Source organism: Nannospalax galili, unplaced genomic scaffold, assembly GCF_000622305.1.
Source record: "Nannospalax galili isolate Female #2095 unplaced genomic scaffold, S.galili_v1.0 scaffold158, whole genome shotgun sequence".
Classification (NCBI taxonomy): Eukaryota; Metazoa; Chordata; class Mammalia; order Rodentia; family Spalacidae; genus Nannospalax; species Nannospalax galili.
In genome coordinates, this window is record NW_008345290.1 from 9,395,519 (window position 1) to 9,403,008 (window position 7,490).

At 37.7% G+C, this 7,490-nt stretch overlaps 1 non-coding gene across 1 annotated transcript; it reads right to left on the bottom strand.

Annotated features, from left to right (window-relative positions):
* Positions 1-388: 388 nt before the first annotated feature.
* Positions 389-511, bottom strand: LOC115071791. Its single transcript, XR_003850869.1, has one exon. It is a non-coding gene; the product is annotated as a U6atac minor spliceosomal RNA (small nuclear RNA).
* Positions 512-7,490: the final 6,979 nt, after the last annotated feature.

Consider the following 7,490-nt stretch of genomic DNA (forward strand, 5'->3'; position numbering starts at 1 on the left):
TAAAGACAGCCCAAGCTATTATCACAAGGAATGACATCTAAAGTGCATTACATTGCTGTCTTTACTGCTTTGCTTTTTTTCCAAATCATTCACTTTATAATCAGAGCATCCTTATCTATGCTCTCTGTAATAACTTATTCAACAGCACTGAGGACTATTATTACTGAGCACCAGTGGTGCATTCTTGTTCTCTTGGAATGACATTCAGCAGAGTGATGAGCTATGACCCTATACTCTCTCTGAAGCTGGTCTTCCTGGGGTCACATGCCAGATCATTCATATATATTTGAATATATATTCATATATATATATATATGTCCATATTAATATATATATATCTATATATATGTATATATAGTCAGGTTTGTGTTGCCCTTCAACATGGGTTCAAAAATAGTGGTTAGATGCCACAAAGTAGGTAGCAATGTGTTAAACATATGCATGTTGTTAAGCCCAAGGGCCCCTTCTATCCTTGTCAAGGGGAGTGTTAACTTCTCCTTTCATACAATACATCCTGTTTCTTGATCTGGTAAGAGTAGTGTCTATTTCATAGGGCTTTTAGGAAAACCGATATAAGTTGAAATTTATATTATGTTTATAGCTAATTCTAGAACTATACTTGGTACAAAGTAATTGGCATATAAGTGATTATTAAATAAAATTAAAGTATTATCTAGAGAGGGAGTCAAATAATAAACAAACAAGAAAGAAAGTCAAACCAAGAGGACACATACGAAGCAACACATCTACAATACAGTTAAAACACACTCATTTCTCTAATGGGGGTAAGTTCTTTGAATAGATTCTCCACTTAAAGCACTGAACATAGAAATAATTGCTGTCTTGGTAGCCTCTTGGAACAAAAGGGACAGATTCACAAGCCTAGGATTCACCCAAGGTAAAGATTAATAGAAGATGCTGTCCTCATTAACTTTAAGTCCCCAGGGGGCCTGATGACTTCAAATGAGGGCACTGGCAAAGCATATGTACACTCTGCCCATCTTCCCACAGGTATGCATGCATAGTTAAGGTACCTTAGAACAGAAAAGACCTGAGGGTAGAAAGGGAAAGCACTAATGAACATGTTCCCAGAGAGTGTGGCTATGGGCTCCTGAGCATGTGAATCTACTACTTCCTTTGTCCAAACATTCTTAAACTGTGAATTTCAAGTGCTCCTTTGTGGTAGCTCTCCATACGTCTTGAAAAGCCCTCTCAGAATAATTTAGATTTGTCTTGTAAACAACCCCTACCAATAACTTAGGAAACCAACTAACAGAGTATGATATTCAAGAATACTGGGAAATAAGACCCTATGAGTGGGAACTGGCAGAAAAGGACAAAACAGACCTTCAAAGACTTCTTTTTTTTAATTATCCATCAGAGTTTTACAAAATGAACTGTTTATTATATTCAAGGAAGAAAATACAAGTTTAAAAAAATCTTCAAGATGAGCTAGAGAGATGGCTCAGTGGTTAAAAGCATTGGCTGCTCTTGCAGAAGACACAGGTTCAATTCCCAGCACCCACATGGCAGCTAACAACTGTCCATAACTCTAGTTCCAGAGGAATCTGATGCCCTCTTCTGGCCTCTGAGGGCATTGTAAGACACAGGTACACTTACAACCATGCAGGCAATACACTCATACACATAAAATAAAAATAATAAATAAAATATTTTTTCTAGAAATAAGACAGTATAATGACCTAACATCTGAAATAAAACTAAACATAGAATTTTTAAAAGAAGTAGTTAAAATATACAAATCAATGGAGAGTCGATGGGTGCTTAGGTATTCAAAAGAGAGAAAGGAAGAATGAGGCTGAAGTCATGCTTGAAGAAATAGCTGAGAGTTTTCTAAAAATGAACTGAGAATCAAACAAACCAAACAATACAAAAATTAAAAGAAATCCATACTTAGATACTGAGGAGTAGTGAAGAGAAGGCAAGACAAAGAAAAAATCTTAATAGCAGCAATGGGGGCTGGGGAGAGGTGGGAAGGAACCAGTTATCCTTGAAAGGGGTGGCAGATAGACAATGAACTTCTCAACAGAATGTCAGCTGAGAGGCAATGAAATTGTGTGTGTGTGTGTGTGTGTGTGTGTGTGTGTGTGTGTGTTCAAGAAAATAACTACCAACCTTAAATTCAGTACCCAACAAAGATCTCATATCAGAATTACACAAAATACCAGACAAGGGCTTAAAGATCTTACAACCAGCAGATTCTTAAGGAAAATGCCAAGGATATTATGATAGTTAATCTTGGTTGTCAATTTGAAGGGATGTAGAATCACCATGGAAATAAATCCCTGGGTATGTCTTTGAGTTATTAACTAGATTAGGTTAATTAAGGTAGGAAGATCCACTCTAATGTGACACCACAATTCTACAGGCTGGGTCCCAGCTGAATTAAAAGGAGAAAGGAGCTGAGCCCCATCATTCATGATCACCCTGCTTTCTGACTGTGGATATGCTGCATGACCAACTGCTTCCTGCTCCTGCTGCCATATCTTCACTGCCTTGATAGACTGTGCCCTGGAACTATGAGCCAAAATAAACCCTTCATTAAGCTGGTTTGTCAGATATTTTGTTGTAGTAACAAGACAAGTAACTAACATGAATATATTTCAGAGACATGTGTTCTAAGGGAGAATGTATGAAATATAGGACTACAGAGAAAAAAATAGGATAAATGGACACCACTGAGTGGATAAAACAACATAGACAGCCTTCATTTAATCATCGTGCTATGCAACATGGCTTGATGAGAGGTGAGGGAGTTGCCGCAAAGGTTTCACTGGGGCTTACAGAAGTCAGTGTGACTGGAGAGACTGCGGGGAAGAACAAAAAACTGGGGTCAGATGGTCAGGTAGATTTTATCATGTAGGGTCTGTAGGTCAGACCAGTTCTTTATCCCAATTAGAAGGGCACAGTATGACAGTGGGGCCCCAGACAGTTTCTGTCATCAGCACTCTGTACAAAGTAGCTGGATGAGCATTTGTGAAGAAGGGGAACAGAGAAGCTTGGACTGACATGCAGAGAGAGGTGGCTCTGGACAAAATTTGACTGTACTTAAGTCAACTGCTTATGAGAACTTCAAGAAATGGAAGTGACAACCAGCATTTGGTGACTATTTTAAGCATCTACCAATGCTCTGGGCAGAAAGAGAGTGAGATGCTTCGAGTAGATTCCTGTTTCATGCCTGGTTGAAATGCTCACTCTAAAACTTTATAATGTACCAATAACACTGATGCAAATACACAGATAAGACCACAGAAAGTCTAAAAGGCCACAGAAAAGTCTCATCAGAGACCGTAAAGGAAAAAAACAGGCAGAAGAATATCTAGTTGTCAAAGGACGGAAGCACCCATTACAGAAAAGAATAAAGGAAGGAGGATGGAGGGGAGCTAAAGAAAGGAGGAAAGAGATGTGTGTAGGCTGGGATCTCAGCAGACTGCCGAAGAGTGTCTGTTCCCACCTCCCTCTGGCATAGGGGCTGAGAACTCAGGGGACTGCCTGAGAGAGCCCAGATCCTGCCTCCACATGGTGGTGAGCTTCCCCCAATTGCACAGTACCTAAACCCCTAAGTGGGATTGCATGAGGCGACTCTCAAGGCCCTGGGGCAGATCTGGCTTTGGTAGGGTAAGGCTGAGATCTTAGCAGACAGCTTGAGACAGTGGGTTCCAACTTCCATCTGTGTAGCAGCTGGGATCTCAGCAGATGGCCAAAGAGTGTTTGTTCCCACCTTCCTATGGCATCAGGGTTGAGAACTCAGCAGACCTGCTGAGAGTCCCAAAATCAGCCCCCCTCCCCCTTAGGGATCCTCCCAAATTTTGTTCTGAGTTCCCACTAGTAGGTGTCCAAACCTTAGAAGGAAGCCTGAGTGTACCTGACTGGAACCTAACTTGGGCTTCTGTGGATGCTCCTGAGTAGCTGATCTGAAGCCATCAGTTTCCTCCAAAATAAAACCTGAGAGGACCTGAAACCTGGGCCAACCAGCTTTATATAACCAATAAGAAAAGGACCAAGGCATACCAATAATACAAACAGAAGCATATTTCAACTTAATTCTCATATCAAAATCACAAACAACAAAAATTCATATGCCAAAACCACAATGAAAGAATAATAAAATGGAAAAACCAAAACACTATGACCCCATCAAACCCAACCAATCATGAGTTCTACAAGGAGAACCCCCCTAGAGATAACCCAGGACACTGAATTTAAAAGGACAAGAATTTAAAGAACACATGAACAAATCAAAGATCTAAAAGAAGATAGGGATAAACTTCTGAATGAATTCACAGAAGAAATAGAAACATTGAAGAAAAGTCAGGCAGAAATAAAGAAGGAAGTGAAAAACTCAATAAGCCAACTTGAAACAATAGGGGAAAGCCTCGCCACTAGAATGAATGGAATGGAAAACAGAATATCAACACAGGAGGATAAAGTTGAAGAATTGGACCACTCAAGCAAAGATTAAGAAAATTTTAAAAATACAAAGGAATGGAATATGCAAGAGATGTGGGACACCACAAAAAGAGCAAATCTTCATATCATAGGCATTGAGGAAGGAGAAGAATTTCAGGTTAATGGTGTTGACCAGATCTTAAACAGGATTGTAGAACAGAACTTCCCAAAATTAAAGAAAGACATCCCCATACAAATACAGGAAGCACATAGAACACCAAATAGACAGGATTAGAAAAGAAACTCCTCACAGCATATCATAGTAAAAACACTAAATGTACAGAACAAAGAGACAATACCGAAAGCACCAAAAGACAAACAAGTCACATACAAAGGAAAGCCCATCAGAATTACAGCTGACTTATCAATGCAAACTATGAAAGCCAGAAGAGCCTGGACCAAGGTATTTCCAGTTCTAAATGACAATAGATGCCAACCCAGAATACTTTACCCACCAAAAAAGTGTCAATTATAGTTGAATGGGAAAGAAAAAAGTCTTCCATGACACAAAAAGCCTGAAAGAATGCATGTTCACGAAACCAGCCCTTCAAAGAATACTTGAAGCAATACAGAGAGCAGAGAGAGAAACAACTATACCCCAGGGGCAATGAAAGAAAATAAATAAAGGTATAATTGAGGAAACACAAAATTAGACAAAGAACACAAACAGCAACCAAAATGGCAGCGACCAATACATATCTTTCAATAATAAACTTAATATCAATGGACTGAACTTCCCAATCAAAAGACACAGACTAAGTGAATGGATTAAGAAACAAAATCCATCTTTTTGATGTCTGCAAGAAACCCATCTCACCTTCAAGGACAGGCACTACCTTAAGGTGAAAGGATGGAACAGAATATGCCAAGCAAATGGCACTAAGAAATAAGCAAGAGTTGCAATTCTAATATCTGACAAAATAAACTTCAAAGTACAACTAATCAGAAGAGATAAGAAGAGTCACTTCATTCTGATCAAAGGAACAATTAACCAAGAAGATATTACAATCCTTAACAAATATGCACCAAACTCCGGTGCACCTAAATTTATAAAAATAACACTACAGGACTTTAAGACACAGATGAACCCCAACTCAGTAATAGTAGTGCTCTTCAATATCCCACTGTCTCCATTAGACAGGTCAACTAGGCAAAGAATAAACAGAAAGACATCTGAATTAAATGATATCATACATCAAATTGACCTAATAGACATCTTTTGAATATTCCACCCAAGCACCAAAGAATACTTTCTACTCAGCACTCCATGGAACTTTTTCAAATATTGGCCACATACTAGGCCACAAAACAAATCTCAAAAAATACAAAAAAAATTGAAATATTTTCATTCATTCTATCAGACCACAATGCAGTAAAGCTCAAAATCAACACTGGACAAAGCCCTAGTCACTACATGAACTCATGGCTATTGAACAACACATTCCTAAAAAATGAGTGGGTCAAAGGAGAAATTAAGAAAGAAATAAAAGAATTCCTGGAATTCAATGAAAAAGACTCTACAACACAATACAACCTCTGGGACACTTTAAAAAGCAGTCCTAAGAGGGACAACTTATAGCTCTAGGTGCCTACATTGAAAAATTAGAAAGAACCAAAATAAATGACCTAACACTGCAGCTCAGATGCTGGAAAGGCAAGAACACATGAAACCCAAACCCAGGAGAAGAGAAGAAATAACAAAAATCAGAGCAGAAATTAATGAAATAGAAACAAAGAAAACAATATAAAGAATCAATGAATCTAAGAGATGGGTCTTTGAAAGGCTAAACACGATAGATAGACCCCTAGGCCAGTTAATCAACAGAAAAGAAAGAACAAATCCAAATCAACAAAATCAGAGATGAAAGGGGAAACATCACAACAGACACCCAAAAGATCCAGAACATTATAAGGGAATATTTTTAAAAGTTATACTCTACTAAGTAATTTGAAAATCTAAAAGAAATGGATGGAGATCTAAAATCATGGGAACCACGAAAGTTAAACCAAGAAGAAATCAACAGTTGAAACAAACCCATAAAATATAAGGAAATCAAAACAGTAATACAAAGCCTCTCAACTGAAAAAAAAAAAAAAAAAAAAAAAAAAAAAAGCCAGGACCAGATAGCTTTACAGCACAATTCTGCCAAACATTTAAAGAAGACCTCCAACCAATACTAAATTATTCAAAATGATAGAAACAGAGAGAGAATTCCCAAATTCCTTCAATGAAGCCGACATTAACTCTAATACCCAAACCGGATAATGACACAACAAAAAAGAACACTATAGACCCATATCCTTAATAAATATAGATACAAAACTTCTCAACAAAATACTTGCAAACCTCATACAGACACACATCAAAAAGATCATTCAACATGATCAAGTAGGCTTTATCCCAGAGATGCAGGGATGGTTCAATATATGCAAGTCAATAAACATCATTAATCATATAAATGGACTCAAAGACAAAAACCACATTCCCATCTCAATAGATGTAGAAAAGGGTTTTGACAAAATTCAGCATGGATTTATGGTCAAAGTCCTAGAGAGAACTGGACTAGAGGGAACATACCTCAACATAATTAAAGATATATACAACAAACCCACAGCAAACATCATTCTAAATGAAAAAAAAAACCTGGACACATTCCCATTAAAATCAGGAACCAAACAAGGATGTCCACTATCTCTACTCCTTTTCAACACAGTGCTTGAAACTCTTGCTAAGCAATAAGACAGAAGGAGGAAATTAAAGGAGGACTAACTGGAAAAGAAGAGATCAAATTATTCCTTTTTGTAGATGATATGATATATACCTAAGAGATCCCAAAAGTTCCACCAGAAAACTCCTAGAACTGATCAGCACTTTCAGAATAGTGGCAGGTTATAAAATCAATCTACAAAAATCAGTAGCCTTTCCATATACCAGTAACAAACAATTGGAGAAAGAATACAGGGAAATGCTCCCATTCACAACTGCTGAAGGAAAAAAAAAAAATCTTGGAATAAATCTG